General features: G+C 50.1%; 1 long non-coding RNA gene across 1 annotated transcript in view; it reads left to right on the top strand.

Moving 5' to 3' along the window:
* Window positions 1–644: 644 nt before the first annotated feature.
* LOC134911093 (uncharacterized) overlaps window positions 645–21,992 on the top strand; it is a 56,336-nt gene continuing 34,988 nt past the window's right edge. Inside the window, exon 1 of the long non-coding RNA XR_010176315.1 lies at window positions 645–731. This is a non-coding gene — a long non-coding RNA (uncharacterized LOC134911093). The remainder of the gene's footprint in view (window positions 732–21,992) is intronic.

Here is a 21,992-nt window from a genome sequence, read left to right as displayed (position 1 = left end):
AACACCGGAGATCAGACACAGGAGATGACGGGTACTGTTCTTGCCTCTTCTAGCTCCGTCCCGCTCTGTACTTCTCCGGCTCCCGTCCGCTCTTGCAGCGCAGCTCCGTCGTCTTAGTCAGCTCTCCTCAGAGACTGCCTAACGGTTTCTCTTCTCTCCTTTTTATATCCTCTCTCTCGGGCCCCGGATCAGTCCCGCTCCTCACTTTACCCACGCGCCAGCTCCGATCCAAGTCTCCTTACTGGCTCTTCAATTAACCCCCACCAGCCTGCCAATGCACCAGTCCTGGGGGCCACGAGCCCATAAACGTTCTGGGACATTACCCATCTGGCTCAGACCACTTTCCCTCCGTGAGGGTAACACACTTGTTACTTACATCAATTTTTACCCTCTATGAGGGTATATACAGTTTAACACTTCTACCACTAAGTGGTATTTTTTTAACAAATAAAACCCCATATACTTTTACTTTAATCGCTATATATATATATATATATCCAGGTTTTTTTTAACATTGCCTTACTAATGCAGGGTGTTACACTGTGCCCTGGGAGCCCTCCCACAGGCGCCACAAACACTGTGACTGACTGTGCAGCTGCGGAGCTGTGCAGGCAGGAAAGGGGGCGGAGCTACCGGGGTCCCGCCCTCACTGTTGCTGCTGCTGCCGGCACCGCGGGAGATAAGGGGAGAGCTGCAGCAGCAAAGTGACCCCAGCCAGCAGCCTGTGTGATGTAAGTGATCAGAGAGGGGGCGTTATACTGTGTGCCCCAGTCTGTGTAACCCTCTGTGCACTGTGTGTGTATGTCTCCACTGTGTGTCTATGTAGCTCTGCATACAGTATGTCACCCTATGTATGTGTGTGAGCCTGCTGTGCATGTGACTGTGCATGTGTGTCAGACTGCTGTTATGCGTGTGAGCCTGCTGTGCATGTGACTGTGCATGTGTGTCAGACTGCTGTTATGCGTGTGAGCCTGCGGTGCATGTGTGTGAGCCTGTGGTGCGTGTGACTCTGCATGTGTGTGAGCTTCTGGTGCGTGTGACTCTGCATGTGTGTGAGCCTACTGTGCTTGTGACTGCATGTGTGTCAGCCTGTGGTGCATGTGACTGCATGTGTGTGAGCCTGCTGTGCGTCTGACTCTGCATGTGTGTGAGCCTGTGGTGCGTGTGACTTTGCATGTGTGTGAGACTGTGGTGCTTGTATCTCTGCATGTGTGTGAGCCTTTGGTGCGTGTGACTGCATGATTGGGAGCCTGCAGTAAGTGTGACTCTGCATGCACGAGAGCGAAAAGACTTCTCTGTGCAGTTTCTGAGTAGCTCCAGACTTACTCTGCCACTGCGATCAGTTCAGTCAGTTTCGTTCCTGGTTTGACGTCACAAACACACCCAGCGTTCGGCCAGACACTCCTCCGTTTCTCCAGACACTCCCGCGTTTTTCCCAGAAACGGTAGCGTTTTTACACACACTCCCATAAAACGGCCAGTTTCCGCCCAGAAACACCCACTTCCTGTCAATCACATTACGATCACCAGAACGAAGAAAAAACCTCGTAATGCCGTGAGTAAAATACCTAACTGCATAGCAAATTTACTTGGCGCAGTCGCAGTGCGAACATTGTGCATGCGCATTTAGCGGAAAATCGCTGCGATGCGAAGAAAATTACCGAGCGAACAACTCGGAATGACCACCTTTAACCATAAAGGGGAGACCCAGTTGGCAGCGGGGCAGAGGTCCTAGGAGGACCCTTTCCTTGGTGTACCTAGCCCTAGCGGTGGCCATCAATGCATTGCTGGATATTCAATTAAAACTAAACTTTCTTCTTCGGGTTCCATAGGAGCTCCCCAGGGGGTGGTCTTCTGTTTGCCGGCGGTCGGGCTCCCGGCGCTCAGTATACCGGCGCCGGGAGCCCGACAGCCGGCATACCGACACTTATTTTCCCTCGTGGGGGTCCACGACCCCCATAGAGGGAGAATAAAATAGTGTGGCGCGCGTAGCGCGCCACCGTGCCCGTAGCGTGGCGAGCGCAGCGAGCCCGCAAGGGGCTCATTTGCGCTCGCCAAGCTGTCGGTAAGCCGGCGGTCGGGCTCCCGGCGCCGGGATGCTGGTCGCCGGGAGCCCGACCGCCGGCCAGCCGTAGTGAACCCCTCCCCAGGGAATACCATACTGGTTTTAGGTGGTGGTAAGGACCAGGCACCAAACAGTTAAGCTTTTGGCATTTGAAGATGCTCCGGTCCTTCACCCCTATACCCCGCCTCCATGCTCAAGAATCCTCAGTTTCGTCTTGGTGTCGGCAGGAGCTGCTCCTTTAAACAGTGGGGGGGGCTTTCATTTTATGGTATTTTTTACTTTTACTTCACTTCGAGCAGCAGTGCTAGGCAGGCGTATGGATGCCAGCACTGTTACTCCAGACCCCAGGACCGCATGCTGGCAATATGGGCAGGACCGGAGGTGCCATTGTGGACCCCGGTTTGTCCGTTGGACTCCACTAGACCACCAGGGCAGTACTCTACTGGCACAGGCTTTTACACAGGGCCAGGATACCTTGTGGGTAATGCTAGCATAGGGGAGGCCAGTCACTTGCCTGCGGCCCCTCCCCCAGCTCAGGGCGCAAGTCCACTGTGGTCTTCCCGCTGCTGAGCTGCTCCTCCTCCACCCTCCTCACCGTCTGAGGCGAGAGGCAGCCATTTTCAGCACTGTACAATGAGCGGATTCGGTTTTACTCGGTTTTACTCGGTTCTCAAAACCGAATCTTATTGGCTCACGGATGTCATGTGTTTTGGATAGCCAATAAGATTCGGTTTTGAGAACCGAGTAAAACCGAGTAAAACCGAATCCGCTCATCTACGTGTACAGGTCTCTGGAAACACTGGGTCCAGTCTCTCTGTATACCTCTCCAAGGAGCCAGGGTATACAGCGCTTGTATGCTACTGGCAAATCCTGCTGAATAGTTGATTTAGTGCCCATTGCAGTATAATTAAATTGCATTCATATTGTATTCTGCATTGTATGTGACCTGTGCTCGCTCTGCTGTCTGCTTTCTTCCTCTGTCAGCATATACCTTTCCCTTTCTTTTCCACCCTGTTACCCTAAATCCAGGTGTTAAAGGAGGTGTTAAAGGGTTCCCCATGTGTTCACAGTCCTTGGGCTGGTGTTTTTATTGACATTACTGTAGCATTGCTCACTGCATATTGCCATATTGTGCACACATTCTCCTGCTGCCATGTTAGGCAAAGGCAAGAGCCGCAAGGAGGCTACGCCACCTGTTTTAACCTCTTGTAAATCATCAGCAGGTCAGTCACCTCAGGATAACTTACAGAATTAAGGAGTTATGTGCTACCTGTCATATCCCACCTAACCAGCCAGCACTACTGCAGCCAGCACCCTCAATCTCTGTCCAGGAACACCGATGGGATTCTTTTTCTCAGTTACTGTGTCCGATAGCTGACCGCCTGGCAACATCTGCAGTTACGCCGCCTTTCGGGTATTCCTCAGCAGGTACATTCTGCCATCTCAGTCCCGGCTGTTGAATCCCCCCTTTGTGTGGAAGTGCTCTCAAATTTAGTACACAAACCTCTATGGCTGTCCAGCAGCTGCTACAAAATAACAGTCCTTTACCCTCTAGGGAAGTTAGGCGTACTGTTGTTTCCTCTCAGTCTACTCCACTTAGAGATTCGGAGGCATCATCAGGCGAGGAAAGAGACACTGATGCCTCACGCATGGAGATCCCCTATGGCGGGGGGAGGAGGCTCACTCGGATCTGGATGTGTCGGCACTTGTGGAAGCGGTCAAATCTATCCTAAACATTGAGGAAGATGAATCTGCTCCGGAACCGAAGTCCTTGCAGCTTTTTAAACGCCAAAAGGTATTTAAGACAGAATTTCCTCAGTCTAAGCACCCTATGGAGCTACGTTGTGAAACATGAAATCCTCCAGGTAAAAAGTTTCCGCTTCCTAAGCGTTAACTTCTTTCTACCCTGTTCCAACAACTGATTGTACAAAGTGGGAGACTCCCCCACCGGTGGATTCTCATGTAGCGTGCTTGGTAAAATCCTCCACTTTACCTATTCCTTCTACATCTTGAAGGAAACTACTGATGGGAGGATGGAACAATGTCTCAAGTCTATCTACTCCCTTACTGGCGCTATCACTGGGCCAACTGTGGCTGCCGCCTGGGTGTCCAAAGCGATTAAACACTAGGCTGATGCTCTGCAGGATGATCTCCCCTCAGCCATTTCCCAAGAGAGTCTGTCACCCATCGCAAAAATCAGGGAAGCTGCCTCTTACTTAGGCAAAGCAGCTTTAGACACTGGCCTCTAAATCCTCGGCTACCTCAGTGCTGGCCCGACGCATTAACTGTCTCCGCTCATGGAAAGCGGACATGGATTCTAAGAAAACCTTGGAGTTTATACCTTTCTCGGGAGATAGCCTGTTTGGAGCCAAATTGGATAAAATAGTTGCTTCCCTAGCGTCGGCTTTCCTACCATCAGCCCCTACACCACGGGTTCGGACCTCCACTTTCTGGGCCTTTCGTCTGTAAGGAAAAGCCAAAGGCCAGTCATTTCCTAGATAAACAGCGTCTACTAAATCTGCAAAGCCCAGATCCAAGCAAGCATGGGCTCCCAGACAGCCACCAACTAAACGTGATGAGAAGCCCGCTGCCTCCTCCTGGGGGACCCCAGGGTGGGAGGATGACTTCTCCAGTTTGCACACTCCTGGCGCCTGGATGCAAGAAATGGTCTCTCAACGGTTACGCAGTCTCATTCAAGAGACGGCCGCCTCAACAATTCTTTTACACAGGCCCCCCTTAGAGCCCAGCAAGGCTTCGGCCCTACAGGAAGTTATCCGCTCCCTCCTGCAATCCACAATGATTGTACCAATCCCATGTTCACAAAGCAGGACTGGGTTCTATTCAACAATATATCTGGTACAGAAACCCAATGGGTCTCATTGGCCTATCCTCAACCTCAAATTTCTCAACAAATTTATCAGAGTACCCAAATTCCATATGGAAACACTACGCTCCATTGTGTCAGCTATGGATCCGGGAGACTTCATGGTATCTCTGGATATCCAGGATGCTTAGCTGTATGTTTCTATAGTACCTTCTCGCCAGCAATTTCTGCGGATTACTAATCTTCGCCAGCATTACCAAATTCGGGCCTTGTCTTTTGGACTGTCTACGGCTCCCAGGGCCTTTACCAAAATAATGGCAGCTAAGTCATCAGGGAGTCAGACCCTTACTTGGACGACCTGCTCCTTCTGGCGCACTACCTGGAGACCCTACTCCCACATCTTCAGCCAACTATTGCCTTCTTACAACAAAACGGTTGGCTCATCTACTGGAGGAAGTTCTTCAGAAACTCAAGAAGGTGGCAGCATGATTGTGATTGCTCCGATGTGGCCCAGGCGTAATTTTCCGATTTGCAGAACCTGTTCATAGAATATCCATTTCTGCTCCCTCAGCGACCAGACCTGCTGTCTCAGGGCCCCTTTCTACACCCGGTCCTAGCTCATCTGTCTTTGAAGGCGTGGCTCTTGAGTCATCCATCCTAAGGGCGAAAGGTTACTCCTGGTCGGTTGTCCAGACCATGCTTAAAGCATGGAAGCCGGCCTCTGTCCGCATCTATTATCGGATATGGCATACATACCTGCGGTGGTGCACTACAGGGCGCTTTGACCCTCAGATTTTTTGGGTGTCCAGGATTCTCGCCTTCCTCCAAGCTGGACTGACTCTTGGACTCCGCCTGGCAACATTGAAAGTGCATGTCTCAGATCTGTCCATTTGGTTCCAACAAAAAATTGCTCCTCTCCCGGATGGTCGTACCTTTCTCCAAGGGGTACTCCGGGTTCATCCTCCATATGCACCTCCGGTGGCTCGTTTTTATTTATTGGTGGTCCTCAAGGCTCTTCAGGAGCCCCCGTTTAAACCTCAACTCCATGGACCTCAACTGGCTAAAGGCAAAAAACGTCTTCCTACTGGCTATCGCATCTGCTCATAGGGTTTCGGAATTTTGGGGCACTTTTCTGACGCTCCCCCTTTCTCATTTTTCACCGGGACAGGGCTGTTCTCAGAACTAGGCCCAATTATCTTCCTAACTTTGTTTCCTGGTTCCATCTTAATGCGGAGATTGTAGTACCAGCTTTTCTATCTCCAAAACCTTTTGGAGAGGCCTCTTTTGATGTAGTTCAGGCTCTCCGGATCTATGTGGATCGTACTTGTTCTCTTCTGAAATCAGACTCCGTCTTTGTCCTCTGTGGCTTCCACAAGAGGGCTAGATGGATTTGTATGACCGTTTTACAAGCGTACGTCCAAGCTGACCTTCCTGTTCCCTCTACAGTATCAGCTCACTCTACTCACTCTGTGGGACCCTCGTGGGCAGTAAGCCGTGGAGTGTCTGCAGAACAACTGTGCAAGGTGGCTACATGGTCTTCTTCCACACCTTTCTTAGATTTTATGCCTTTGACACTTTCACTTTCCAAGGTGCCTAATTTGTACGCGGATTTCTTCTATCCGCTATGGAGCACCCCTCCCTTGAAATAACTTCTTTGGAACATCCCCATGGTATTCCCTGTGGACCCCATATGGATCCCCAAGAAAAAAACGAGAGTTATGGTAAAACACCTTAGTGAACTGTCTTTCTTGGAGGTCCATAGGGTCCACCTGCTTCCTCCTTCTAGAGAGTGTGTGTGTTCTTGTGCGTACTATATCTTCCCTCTTTCCTATCCTGCTCCTGCCTTGGACTTGTTGACAAAACTGAGGATGCCTGAGCATGGGGGGGGGGGTGTAGGGGGAAGGGCCAGAGCATCTTGGGATACCAAAAGCTTAACTGTTTGGCAGAGCTGTAACTAGACCGTTTGGTGTCCCGTGCTAGAAAGATTATTTGACGCCCCCCCATTTTTCCAATAGGTACATAAGGTGCATGCCCTCGTGGTGAAGGGGCATGACAAAATATGGACACAAATCCTCTTTATACCACACTCCGGAATTCAAACCTATAACCAGTTGCATTCCAAACACCCTACTCATTGAGCTATTTAATCCTGCATAAAAATTATGGCCCTCATTCCGTGTTGATCGCACGCTTGCTGCTCTGGGAGTGTATCTTAGCTTAGCAGAAGTGCGAACGAAAGATTAGCAGAATTGCTTGAAAATATTTTCCTGCAGACCTACTCCTAGATTGCGATCACTGCAGACTGTTTGGTTCCTGATTTGACGTCACAAACACGCCCTGCGTTCGGCCAGCCACTCCCCTGTTTCCCCAGCCACTCCTGCGTTTTAGCCTGACACGCCTGCGTTTTTTAGCACACTCCCGGAAAACGGTCTCTTTCCGCCCAGAAACACCCACTTCCTGTCAATCACACATTGATCAGCAGAGCCACTGAAAAGCGTCGCTCGCCTTTGTGTAAAATTGCTTAGTTTTGTGTGAAAGTACTTGGCCCGTGCGCCCTGCGGCCCATACGCATGCGCAGAACTGCCGGGTTTTAGCCTGATCGCTATGCTGCGAAAAACAGCAGCGATCGATCAACTCGGAATGAGGGTCGATGAGATTTCTAACTATATATATATATATATATATATATATATATATTGGCACTTTGTAAAAAAAATATAATCAGAATTGCAATTCAGCAGATCTATGTAGCCACACACCACATAGATCTGTTCAGCCGCAATGCTGATCATTTTTTTACAAAGTACAAGGCAGGCTTCAAGTAGAGGGGCAGGGGCAGATGTATTAACCTGGAGATGGCATTATGAAGTGATAAACCAGTGATATGTGCAAGGTGATAAACTCACCAGCCAATCAGCTCCAATAGGTAAATTAGCTTTCTACGCATGAGCCGATAGTTCAATGGAAAGAGTGTCTGACTACAATGCCACAGGCCATGGGTTTGAATCCCAGGTATGTCAGCATCTTGAAATGTAATAAAGGAGAGTGTGACTGAATAACAAAGAAATGTCAAGTTAAGTTCATGAATGTTTTATAGGTATTAGCTCCTACCCCCAGTAGGAGACGGACATTCAGGAGATGCTGTGTTTCAAAGGGGGGGGGGGGGGGGCTATAACTGAAAGTAGTTAAAACAGATAATTGACAAGTGCTGCGCCCCCTACCGTGCAGTGCTATGTGCGGTGCCCCCTCCGCACACACCTAGTTACGGCCCTGCTGTTTGGTGCCCGGTCCTTACCACCACCTATAACCCCCATAGTTTTCCCAGTGGACCTCGAAGAAAGAGAGTTAACGAAGAAGGTACGTTTTACCATAACGCTCATTAAAAAAAAAAAAACACAGAGGACACTCACCTTTGCCCAGAAATATATTTTAATAATTATATACCATCGTTTTTAGATATTTTTTAAACTTCCGGCTTCACCTCCAGTCCTGCGCTCCGCTGCGGAATGTACGCCCCTTTTGCTAAGTGGATTAGAGGGGTTTTCTTATTTTCTATTTTGATAACTTGGTCTTCTTAAAGTACAGATATGCCCACCCTTGTCGTTGCTGCGATGCGCTCGCACATGCGCACACTTTGCAGCAGCGACTAGACTGGGGGGGGGGGGGGGGGGGGTTAGGTTTACTTCAGTTGAACGCACCTATCTGGATTTTAGGCAGTCAGGATTAAGTCGGCGGGGAGGGTCAAGGTCGGGATCTCCGTCTTTGTAGGGGTGTAGTGTGGTATGCCGGTGGCCGGGATACCGGCGGCTAGCATACCGGCGCCGGGATCCCGACCGCCGGTATATCGCAGATGAGCCCCTTGCGGGCTCGCTGCACTCGCCACGCTATTATTATTTTCAGAGAGCTTCTGCTGGCAACAGACTCTCTGCTACGTGGGACTGAGGGGAGAGAAGCAAACCTACTAACTGCGGCTAGGTTGCGCTTCTTAGGCTACTGGACACCATTAGCTCCAGAGGGATCGAACACAGGAACCTAACCTTGATCGTCCGTTCCCGGAGCCGCGATGCCGTCCCCCTCGCAGAGCCAGAAGACAGAAGCCGGCGGGTTGAAGCAAGAAGACATCAAAATCGGCGGCAGAAGACTCCTGTCTTCACTGAGGTAGCGCACAGCAATGCAGCTGTGCGCCATTGCGCCCACACTAACCCACACACTCCGGTCACTGTAGGGGGCAGGGTGCAGGGGGGGGCGCCCTGGGCAGCAATTGATTACCTCATGGCAAAAGCAGCATAGATACAGCTGGGCACTGTATTATGCATGAGCCCCCGCCATTAATTTTACACAAAATCGCAGGACAGAAGCCCGCCGCTGAGGGGGCGGGGCCTTCTTCCTCAGCACTCACCAGCGCCATTTTCTCTCCACAGCTCCGCTGAGAGGAAGCTCCCCAGGCTCTCCCCTGCAGAATCACGGTAGAAAGAGGGTAAAAGAGAGGGGGGGGGGCACACAAATTTAGCGCTTTAACCATATATACAACAGCTACTGGGTAAACGCTAAGTTACTGTGTGATTCCTGGGTCATATAGCGCTGGGGTGTGTGCTGGCATACTCTCTCTCTGTCTCTCCAAAAGGCCTTGTGGGGGTCCTGTCCTCATATAGAGCATCCCCTGTGTGTGTGGTGTGTCGGTACGCGTGTGTCGACATGTTTGACGAAGAGGGCTATGTGGAGGCAGAGCAAGTGCAGATGAATGACGTGTCTCCGCCGACGGCGCCGACACCCGATTGGATGGATGTGTGGAAGGTGTTAAATGATAATGTAAACTCCTTGCATAAAAGGTTTGATAAAGCTGACGCTTTGGGACAATCGGGGGCTCAGCCCATGCCTGATCCTATAGCGCAGAGGCCGTCAGGGTCTCAGAAGCGCCCACTATCCAAAATTGTTGACACAGATATCGACACAGATTCTGACTCCAATGTCGATGACGATGATGCAAAATTGCAGCCTAAAATGGCTAAAGCCATCCGCTACATGATTATAGCAATGAAGGATATATTGCACATATCTGAGGTAAACCCTGTCCCTGACAAGAGGGTTTATATGTATGGGGAGAAAAAGCAAGAGGTGACTTTTCCCCCTTCACATGAGTTAAATGAGTTATGTGAAAAAGCGTGGGATTCCCCCGATAGGAAAGTGCTGATTTCCAAAAGGTTACTTATGGTGTATCCTTTCCCGCCAACGGACAGGATGCGCTGGAAATCATCCCCTAGGGTAGATAAAGTTCTGACACGCTTATCTAAGAGGGTGGCCCTGCCGTCACAGAATACGGCCGCCCTAAAGGATCCTGCAGATAGGAAGCAGGAAAGTATCCTGAAGTCTGTTTATACACATTCAGGTACCCTACTGAGGCCGGCAATTGCGTCGGCCTGGATGTGTAGTGCTGTAGCAGCATGGACAGATAATCTGTCTGAGGAGCTGGATACCTTAGACAAGGATACTATTGTACTGACCCTGGGGCATATAAAAGACGCTGTCCTATATATGAGGGATGCCCAGAGGGACATTTGCCTACTGGGCTCTAGAATAAATGCAATTTCTGCCAGAAGGGTCCTGTGGACTCGGCAATGGACAGGTGATGCCGACTCCAAAAAGCACATGGAGGTTTTACCTTATAAGGGTGAGGAATTGTTTGGGGACGGTCTCTCGGACCTAGTTTCCACAGCTACGACTGGGAAGTCAAATTTTTTGCCATATATTCCCTCACAGCCTAAGAAAGCACCGTATTACCAAATGCAGTCCTTTCGTTCGCAAAGAAGCAAGAAGGTCAGAGGTGCGTCCTTTCTTGCTAGAGGCAGGGGTAGAGGAAAAAAGCTGCACCATACAGCTAGTTCCCAGGAGCAGAAGTCCTCCCCGGCTTCCACTAAATCCACTGCATGACGCTGGGGCTCCACAGGTGGAGCCAGGAGAGGTGGGTTCGCTCACAGGTGGATCCCTGGGCTATACAGATTGTGTCTCAGGGATACAAGCTGGAATTCGAAGTGATGCCCCCTCACCGTTACCTCAAATCGGCCCTGCCAGCTTCCCCCATAGAAAGGGAAGTAGTTTTAGCGGCAATCCACAAATTATATCTCCAGCAGGTGGTGGTAAAGGTTCCCCTCCTTCAACAGGGAAGGAGATACTATTCCACAATGTTTGTGGTACCGAAACCGGACGGTTCGGTCAGACCTATATTGAATTTAAAGTCCCTGAACATTTATCTGAAAAGATTCAAGTTCAAAATGGAATCGCTCAGAGCGGTCATTGCAAGCCTGGAAGAGGGGGATTTTATGGTGTCTCTGGACATAAAGGATGCTTGCCTTCATGTCCCCATTTATCCACCTCATCAGGAGTACCTCAGATTTGTGGTACAGGACTGTCATTACCAATTCCAGACGTTGCCGTTTGGTCTCTCCACGGCACCGAGAATATTTACCAAGGTAATGGCGGAAATGATGGTGCTCCTACGAAAGCAAGGAGTCACAGTTATCCCATACTTGGACGATCTCTTCATAAAGGCGAGGTCCAGGGAGCAGTTGCTGATCAGCGTAGCACACTCTCAGGAAGTGTTGCAGCGGCATGGCTGGATTCTGAATATCGCAAAGTCGCAGCTGATTCCTACGACGCGTCTGGGCATGATTCTGGACACAGACCAGAAGAGGGTATTTCTCCCGGCGGAGAAGGCTCAGGAGCTCGTGACTCTGATCAGAGACCTCTTAAAACTGAAACAGGTGTCGGTGCATCGCTGCACGCGAGTCCTGGGAAAGATGGTAGCGTCATACGAAGCCGCTCCCTTCGGCAGGTTCCATGTGAGGATTTTTCAGTGGGATCTGTTGGACAAATGGTCCGGATCGCATCTTCAGATGCATCGGATGATCACCCTATCCCCCAGGGCAAGAGTGTCTCTTCTGTGGTGGCTGCAGAGTGCTCACCTGCTCGAGGGCCGCAGATTCGGCATTCAGGACTGGGTCCTGGTGACCACGGATGCAAGCCTCCGAGGGTGGGGGGCAGTCACACAGGGAAGAAATTTCCAAGGGTTGTGGTCAAGTCAGGAGGCTTGTCTGCACATAAATATCCTGGAACTAAGGGCCATATACAACGCCCTGAGTCAAGCGGAGCCTCTGTTTCGCAACCAACCGGTGCTGATTCAGTCAGACAACATCACCGCAGTGGCTCATGTAAACCGCCAGGGCGGCACAAGAAGCAGAGTAGCAATTGCGGAAGCCACCAGGATTCTTCGTTGGGCGGAGAATCACGTGCAAGCACTGTCAGCAGTGTTCATTCCGGGAGTGGACAACTGGGAAGCAGACTTCCTCAGCAGGCACGACCTCCACCCGGGAGAGTGGGGATTTCATCAAGAAGTCTTCACGCAGATTGAAAAGCGATGGGAACTGCCACAGGTGGACATGATGGCGTCCCGTCTCAACAAAAAGCTACAAAGGTATTGCGCCAGGTCAAGAGACCCTCAGGCGATAGCTGTGGACGCACTAGTAACACCGTGAGTGTTCCGGTCGGTCTATGTGTTTCCTCCTCTTCCTCTCATACCCAAGGTGCTGAGAATCATAAGAAAAAGAGGAGTGAGAACAATTCTCATTGTTCCGGATTGGCCAAGAAGGACTTGGTACCCGGAACTGCAAGAAATGCTCACAGAGGACCCATGGCCTCTGCCTCTCAGACAGGACCTGCTGCAACAGGGGCCCTGTCTGTTCCAAGACTTACCGCGGCTGTGTTTGACGACATGGCGGTTGAATGCAGGATCCTAGCGGAAAAAGGCATTCCGGATGAAGTTATTCCTACGCTGATAAAGGCTAGGAAGGACGTGACGGCAAGACACTATCACCGTATATGGCAAAAATATGTGCCTGGTGTGAGGCCAGGAAGGCCCCTACAGAGGAATTCCAACTGGGCCAGTTCCTGCACTTCCTACAGTCTGGAGTGACTATGGGCTTGAAGTTGGGATCCATAAAGGTCCAGATTTCGGCTCTATCCATTTTCTTTTAAAAGGAACTGGCTTCTCTTCCTGAGGTTCAGACGTTTGTTAAGGGAGTGCTGCATATTCAGCCACTTTTTGTGCCACCAGTGGCACCTTGGGATCTCAACGTGGTGTTGGGTGTCCTGAAATCCCACTGGTTTGAGCCACTTAAGACCGTGGAGCTGAAGTATCTCACGTGGAAACTGGTCATGCTATTGGCCTTGGCTTCGGCTAGGCGTGTGTCAGAATTGGCGGCTTTGTCATGTAAAAGCCCCTATCTGATTTTCCACATGGACAGGGCAGAATTACGGACTCGTCCGCAATTTCTGCCGAAGGTGGTATCATCTTTTCATTTGAACCAACCCATTGTGGTGCCTGCGGCTACTTGTGACTTGGAGGATTCCAAGTTGCTTGATGTAGTCAGGGCTTTGAAGATCTATGTAGCCAGGACGGCTGGAGTCAGGAAAACTGACTCGCTGTTTATCCTGTATGCATCCAACAAGTTGGGTGCTCCGGCTTCAAAGCACACCATTGCTCGCTGGATCTGTAACACGATTCAGCAGGCTCATTCTGCGGCTGGGTTGCCGCATCCAAAATCAGTGAAAGCCCATTCCACAAGGAAAGTGGGCTCTTCTTGGGCGGCTGCCCGAGGGGTCTCAGCATTACAACTTTGCCGAGCAGCTACTTGGTCGGGTTCAAACACATTTGCTAAGTTCTACAAGTTTGATACCCTGGCTGAGGAGGACCTTATGTTTGCCCATTCGGTGCTGCAGAGTCATCCGCACTCTCCCGCCCGTTTGGGAGCTTTGGTATAATCCCCATGGTCCTTACGGAGTCCCCAGCATCCAATAGGACGTTAGAGAAAATAAGATTTTACTCACCGGTAAATCTATTTCTCGTAGTCCGTAGTGGATGCTGGGCGCCCGTCCCAAGTGCGGACTTTCTGCAATACGTGTACATAGTTATTGCTTAATAAAGGGTTATGTTATGTTGGTATCTATTGTTTGATGCTTTGTTGTTGTTCATACTGTTGACTGGGTAAGTTTATCACAAGTTATACGGTGTGATTGGTGTGGCTGGTGTGAGTCTTACCCTGGATTCCCAAAATCCTTTCCTTGTAATGTCAGCTCTTCCGGGCACAGTTTCCTTAACTGAGGTCTGGAGGAGGGGCATAGAGGGAGGAGCCAGTGCACACCAGTAGTACTAAATCTTTCTTAGAGTGCCCAGTCTCCTGCGGAGCCCGTCTATTCCCCATGGTCCTTACGGAGTCGCCAGCATCCACTACGGACTACGAGAAATAGATTTACTGGTGAGTAAAATCTTATTTTTAATGGGAGAATTTTTTTTATTTTGTTTTCTCTTACGTCCTAGGGGATACTGGGAATGCATTTAGTACCATGGGGTATAGACAAGTCCACTAGGAGCTATGGGCACTATAGAAGTTTGAATGTGTGTGCTGGCTCCTCCCTCTAAGCCCCTCCTACCAGACTCAGTTTAGAAAATGTGTCCGGAGGAGCCGGTCACATTTCTGGAAGATCCTGAAGATTTCTATTTTTTTCTCATACGTCCTAGAGGATGCTGGGGATGCTTCAAGAACCATGGGGTATAGACGGGGTCCGCATGAGACATTGGCACACTATAAGAAATTGAATGGGTGTGAACTGGTTCCTCCCTCTATGCCCCTCCTCCAGACTCCAGTTAGATTCTGTGCCCAGTGAGACTGGATGCACACTGAGGAGCTCTCCTGAGTTTCTCTGTAAAAGACTTTATTTAGGTTTGTTATTTTCAGGGAGACCTGCTGGCTATAGGCTCCCTGCATCGTGGGAGAGAGGGGAGAGAAGCAGACTATCTTCTTAAGAGTTCAAGGGCTCTGCTTCTTAGGCTACTGGACACCATTAGCTCCAGTGGGTTCGATTACTACGGTACGCCTAGCTGCTTGTTCCCGAAGCCGCGCCATCACCCCCTCACAAAGCCGGAAGATAGAAGCCGGGTGAGTATGAGAAGATCAGAAGACTTCAGTGACGGCAGAAGAGGTACCGCGCGGCGGCCGCGCTGCGCGCCATGCTACCACACATAACACAGCACTGCAGGGTGCAGGGCGCAGGGGGGGGGGGGGGGGGCGCCCTGGGCAGCATGGACCTCAAATCAGACTGGCATGAGTTGTAACAGTGCCCCGGGCACTAGTTAAGGGACCCCCGCCAGTATAAACATAGATTTAAGCGGGACTAAAGCGCGCCATGTAGTGGGCGGGGCTTAGCCTGCACAGCTCTGACCAGCGCCATTTTTCTCTCCTCAGAAGCTGCAGAGACGCTGGCCCTGTCCTTCACACTGCTGTATACGTAACAGGGTGAAAAACGGGGGGGGGGGGGGGGGGGATGACAAATAATTTGGTGCTGATTTGTTTATATATAAAGCGCTAACAGGTCTGGGCAGTCATTTTACTGGCCTCAGTACCGGGATAGGCGCTGGGTGTGAGCTGGCAGAACTCTCTCTGTGTCCCACTTGCAGGCTTTATTGTGGGTCTGTCTCCTATAGCCCCAGTGTGGTTGTGGGTGTCGGTATGTGTGTGTCGACATGTCTGAGGCTGAATGCTCTTCCCAGGAGGAGGCTGGAGTGGGGACAGAAAATACTGTGAGAGTGACCGTGTCGGCACTGCCGACAGATGATTGGGTGAATATGTTGAGTGTTTTAAACGCAAACGTGACTACTGTAAGTTGACTAAAAGATTTGATAAATCTGAATCTAAGAACCAAACATAGAGGAAATCCATGGAAGATGCTTTGTCACAGACCCAGACCCTTTCGGGGTCACAGAAACGTGCATTTGCCCAGATAGTAGATACAGATACCGACACGGACTCTGTGTCGACTATAGTGATGCCAGATTACATCCAAAGCTGGCTAAGAGTATTCAGTACATGATTGTGGCGATAAAAGACGTATTACATATCACTGAGGACCCTGCTGTTCCTGATACTAGGGTCTGTATGTTTAAAGCAGGGGTGGGGAACCCCAGGCCCGAGGGCCATATAAGGCCCTCAAAGCCACTTGATCCGGCCCAGTCAGGCTCTCCTAAACTAGAGGAGATGCCGAGTGCCCGCTGAGATTTTACCACCAGCGGGCGCTCGGCTCCTCAGCAGCAGCTGGAGGCAGGAGCTCACTCCTGAGCTCCAGCTTCTGGCTCAGGCAGTGTACATGTGTGGTTGTGCGGTGCTATGGGAGAGACGTCATGACATCTCTCCCATAGTTCCGAGGAGAGGGAGGGCAGCGGTCCGGAAGCAGGAGCGGGGCTGGTGAGCATTGTGTTTATTTTTCTTTCTTTTAATGTGTATGTGTAAGCAGCACTACTAGGGGGCATATTTAGTGGGGCATAACTACAGGGGGCATATCTAATGGGGCATAACTACAGGGGGCATATTTAATGGGGCATAACAACTGATAGTTGTTATGCCCCATTAGATATGCCCACTGTTAGTTGTTTTGTCCCATTAGATATGCCCTAACAGTGGGCATATCTAATGGGGCATAACAACTGACTGGGGGAAAATCTAATGGGGCATAACAACTGACTGGGGGCAAATCTATTCAGGCATAACAAGTGACTGGGGACATAACAAGTGACTGGGGGCAGGCTAATTTTTAAGTTGATAATTTTTCTATGGCCCCCGAAGGATTTTATAATTATCCAAATGGCCCTTGCTAGAAAAAAGGTTCCCCACCCCTGGTTTAAAGGAAAGAAACCTGAGGTAACGTTTCCTCCCTCTCATGAACTAAACACGCTTTTTGAAAAGGCTTGGGAAAATCCTGACAAAAAGATTCAGTTTCCCAAAAGAATTCCAGTGGCATATCCGTTCCCCTCTGGGGACAGGGAAAGGTGGGAGTCAATCCCCACGGTAGACAAAGCTTTATCACGTCTATCCAAAAAGGTGGCGCTTCCGTCTCCTGACACAGCAGCCCTAAAGGATCCTGCGGATCGTAAGTAGGAAAATACACTAAAATCCATTTATGCCACATTTAGGGTCGCTACTCAGGCCTGCCGTTGCTGCGGCATGGGTGAGTAGCGCTATTGAAAAGTGGGCAGATAACTTGTCATCTGAGGTAGATTCCCTAGACAGGGATAGTGTACTTTTGACTCTGGGTCACATCAGGGACGCGGCAGCATATTTAAAAGAAGCTGTAAGGGATATTTGCCTTTTGGGTTCAAGGGCCAATGCCATGGCGGTCTCAGCAAGGAGAGCATTGTGGTTACATCAATGGAATGTTGATGCTGATTTTAAGAAGGCGATGGAGTCTCTATACCGTTTAACGGTAGGGTTTTGTTTGGCGACGGCCTCACTGACCTGGTGTCTACGGCTACCGCGGGTAAGTCTTCATTTTGACCTTATGTCCCTGCACAGCAGAAGAAATCGCCTCACTATCAGATGCAGTCCTTTCGGCCCAATAAATTCAAAAAAAGGACGTGGGTCCTCCTTCCTTGCTGCGAGAGGGAGAGGACGGGGAAAAAGGTCACAAGCTGTGGCGAGTTCCCAAGAGCAGAAGTCCTCCCCGGCTTCTACCAAATCCACAGTATGACGCTGGGGCTCCTCTGAGGGATTCCGCACCAGTGGGGGCATGCCTCAAACTTTTCAGTCAGGTCTGGGTGCACTCGGGCCTGGATCCTTGGAGAGTAGAAATAGTAACCCAAGGGTACAAATTAGAGTTTCAAGACGTGCCCCCTCACCGATTTTTCAAGTCAGCCTTGCCAGCTTCTCTTCTAGAAAGGGAAATAGTAAGCGCTGCAATACTAAAGTTGTGTCAAAGTCAAGTGATTGTCACGGTGCCCCCGTCACAGTGGGGGGAAGGGTTTTATTCGAGCCTGTTCGTGGTCCCGAAGCCGGATGGCTCAGTCAGACCGATTCTGAACCTAAAATCCCCCAATTTCTTTCTAAAGAAATACAAATTCAAGATGGAATCTCTACATGCAGTGATCTCCACGCTGGAAGAGGGGGATTTTATGGTATTGGTCGACATAAAGGATTCCTACTTACACGTCCCCATATATCCTCCACATCAGGCTTACCTAAGATTTGCGATACAGGATTGTCATTACCAATTTCAGACGTTGCCGTTTGGTCTGTCCACGGCTCCAAGGGTTTTCACTAAAGTAATGGCGGAAATGATGGTTCTCCTGCGCAACCAAGGAATCACAATTATCCCATACTTGGACGATCTCCTCATAAAGGCGAGGTCCAAGGAGCAATTGTTGAAGAATGTTGCCCTTTCACTGACGATTCTGCAACAACACGGGTGGCTCCTAAATTTGCCAAAATCACAGTTGGATCCAACGACACGGCTGTCGTTTCTGGGTATGATTCTGGACACAGAATTGCAGAGAGTTTTTCTTCCAATGGAAAAGGATCTCGAAATACAGAACATGGTAAATCAGATTCTGAAACCAACAAAAGTATCAGTTCTTCAATGCACTCGGTTGCTGGGGAAGATGGTGGCGGCCTTCGAGGCCATTCCGTATGGCAGGTTCCATGCCAGGGTGTTTCAGTGGAACCTGTTGGACCAATGGTCCGGGTCTCACCTGGACATGCATCGGAAGATAATTCTATCTCCCAGGACCAGAATCTCCCTTATGTGGTGGCTGCACAGTTCTCACCTTCTGAAGGGGCGCAGGTTCGGGATTCAGGATTGGATCCTGGTGACCACAGATGCAAGCCACCAAGGCTGGGGAGCAGTCACACAGGGAAGAAACTTTCAGGGAAAGTGGCCGAGCCGAGAAGTTTGTCTACACATAAACATTCTGGAATTAAGAGCCATTTACAATGGCATACTGCAAGCAGAACATCTTCTTCGGGGTCTGCCTGTCTTGATTCAGTCAGACAACGTGACAGCAGTGGCGTACATAAACCGCCAAGGTGGTACAAGGAGCAGAGTGGCGATGGCCGAGGCCACGAAGATTCTTCGCTGGGCGGAAAGACATGCCAGCGCTCTGTCAGCAGTCTTCATTCCGGGAGTGGACAACTGGGAAGCAGACTTCCTCAGCAGACACAATCTCCATCCAGGAGAGTGGGGTCTTCATCAAGAGGTCTTTGCAGAAGTGACAAGTCGTTGGGGAGTTCCTCAAGTGGACATGATGGCGTCCCGCCTCAAAAAGAAACTTCAGAGATATTGTTCCAGGTCAAGGGACCCTTAAGCGATAGCGGTGGACGCCCTGGTGACACCGTAGGTGTTTCCGTCGGTCTATGTGTTCCCTCCACTTCCACTCATTCCAAAGGTGATAAAGATTATAAGAAGAACAAGAGTTCAGGCAATACTCGTTCCGGACTGGCCAAGGAGGGCCTGGTATCCAGATCTTCAGGAGTTGCTCATAGAAGATCCCTGGCCTCTTTCTCCACGAGAGCACCCGCTATAACAGGGACTGTGCGTGTATCAGGACTTACCGCGGCTGCGTTTGACGGCATGGCGGTTGAACGCCAAATCCTAGCCCGAAAGGGTATTCCCAGTGAAGTCATTCCCACACTTCTTCAGGCTAGAAAAGAAGTAACGGCAAAGCATTGCCACCGTATTTAGAGAAAATATGTGTCGGTGTGAATCCAAGAAGGCTCCTACGGAGGATTTTCAGCTGGGGCGGTTGCTCCATTTTTTGCAAGCAGGTGTGGATGCGGGCCTAAAGTTAGGCTCCATTAAGGTACAAATTTCGGCCTTATCTAATTTCTTTCAGGAGGAGTTGGCCTCCCTTCCAGAAGTTCAGACGTTCGTGAAGGGCGTACTGCACATCCAACCTCCCTTTGTGCCCCCAGTGGCACCATGGGATCTTAACGTGGTGTTGCAATTCCTGCAATCTCATTGGTTTGAACCTTTGCGTAAGGTTGAGTTAAAATTCCTTACTTGGAAAGTAGTCATGCTGTTGGCCTTGGCATCCGCAAAGCGGGTATCTGAATTGGCGGCTTTGTCGCACAAAAGTACCTATTTAATCTTCCATGCTGATATGGCGGAGTTGAGAACTCGTCAGCAATTTTTGCCAAAGGTGGTTTCTTCGTTTCACGTGAACCAGCCTATTGTGGTGCCAGTGGCTACTGACGCCTTGGCGGAATCAAAGTCTCTTGATGTGGTCAGAGCTTTGCAAATCTATGTCGCCAGAACGGCTAAAGTTAGAAAAACTGAGGCTCTGTTTGTCCTGTATGCTGCCAACAAGATTGGGGCTCCTGCTTCCAAGCAGACTATTGCAGGCTGGATCTGTAATACGATTCAGCATGCTCATTCTACGTCAGGAATGCCGTTACCGAAGTCGGTGAAGGCCCATTCTACCAGGAAGGTGGGCTCATCCTGGGTGGCTGCCCGAGGAGTCTCGGCATTACAGCTTTGCCGAGCTGCTACTTGGTCAGGATCAAACACCTTTGCAAAGTTCTACAAGTTTGATACCCTGGCTGAGGCGGACCTCTTGTTTGGTCGTTCTTGAGCTTTGGTATAAACCCCATGGTTCTTGAAGCATCCCCAGCATCCTCTAGGACGTATGAGAAAATAGTATTTTAATAACTACTGGTAAATCCTTTTCTCTTAGTCCGTAGAGGATGCTGGGCGCCCGTCCCAGTGCGGACGGCATCTGCAGTTATTGGTTGTAATTACGCACGTGTTGTGCTGAGTTCAGTCAGTCTGTGACTATTGTTGATCACGCCATTGCATGAGTTGTTGTTGAATGCCATGTTGTACGGCGTGTTGTTGGTGTGAGCTGGTATGTATTTCACCTTAGTTTAAAACGTTAAATAAATCCTTTTCCTCGAAATGCCCGTCTCCCTGGTCACAGTTCCTATAACTGGAGTCTGGAGGAGGGGCATAGAGGGAGGAGCCAGTTCACACCCATTCAAAGTCTTCTAGTGTGCCCATGTCTCCTGCGGATCCCGTCTATACTCCATGGTTCTTGAAGCATCCCCAGCATCCTCTACCAACTAAGAGAAAAGGATTTACCGGTAGGTATTAAAATCCTATTATTTCTGCAGCTGGGTACACTGGGTTCCATAGGGAATAACATTGGGGTGTAGAGTAGGATCTTGATCCGAGGCACCAACAGGCTAAATCTTTGACTGTTCCCAAGATGCTCAGCACCACCTCCTCTATAATCCCGCCTCCGTGCACAGGAGCTCAGTTTGTAAGTTGGTGCCATGCAGTGCAGGCAGCTAACAAACGAAAAGAGCTTTTTAAAGTGAAGAAAGAAGTCTTCAAGGGCTGCAGCAGAGGCACTCTTAGTGCTATATGTCATTCTGACATCTGCTGCAGCTCCATCAACTCCCCCAGCGGCGCTGTATACTCCCGTGTCCCTGGTTGCCGGGTACTTACAGCGGAGGCTCCGATTCTCTACTTCAGGCACACACACCATCCGCAGCTCTCCGGGATCGTGGGGCCGCACTTAGGGAGGAGGTAAGAGAGTCCCCCAGGTGGGACCTGCTGGAAATCGCAATCCGGCGCGGCCGGGGACCCTGTGGCATTACAGGGACCCCACTAGACCACCAGGTCAGGGGCACAGGTCGGTTTTACTAAAAACCGTTTACATTTGGCCCACAGTACCCGGTGGTGAAGTCCAGCAAGGGGATAAGGCTCTGACCTGTAGCCCCTCCCCCAGCCCCAGGGCACCATTTAGAGTAAATGTTCCCGCCTTGGAGCTGCATATCTCTCTCTCCCTCACTCCCTGTCAGCGTTTGGGCGCCATTATAGCAAGCAGAGCTGATCCTGGGACTGTTTGTGCAAATCCTCCCCTGTAAAGCCGCCTGCCTGTCAGCGCTGTGCATTTTACAGGACACCTAAGTATTCTACATGTCTGGTGACAGTGTTAGTTAAGAAACAGTGCATTTATTCAGTGTAAAGTAGTACAAGTACCCTGTGATATACATCCAGTCTTTACTGTGCATTGATATATCTATTGCTCTGTATAGCTTTACTTAGTATTACTTAGTATTGCTAGTGCAGTGCAGTTTTATTGATAGTCACATGTACAATGCAGAAATTATGACAATGGCCCTCATTCCGAGTTGTTCGCTCGCTAGCTGCTTTTAGCAGCATTGCACACGCTAGGCCGTCGCCCTCTGGGAGTGTATCTTAGCAGAATAGCGAACGAAAGGTTCGC

Source organism: Pseudophryne corroboree, chromosome 4 (assembly GCF_028390025.1).
Source record: "Pseudophryne corroboree isolate aPseCor3 chromosome 4, aPseCor3.hap2, whole genome shotgun sequence".
NCBI classification, from domain to species: Eukaryota; Metazoa; Chordata; class Amphibia; order Anura; family Myobatrachidae; genus Pseudophryne; species Pseudophryne corroboree.
This window is presented reverse-complemented; position numbering and strand designations above follow the sequence as displayed.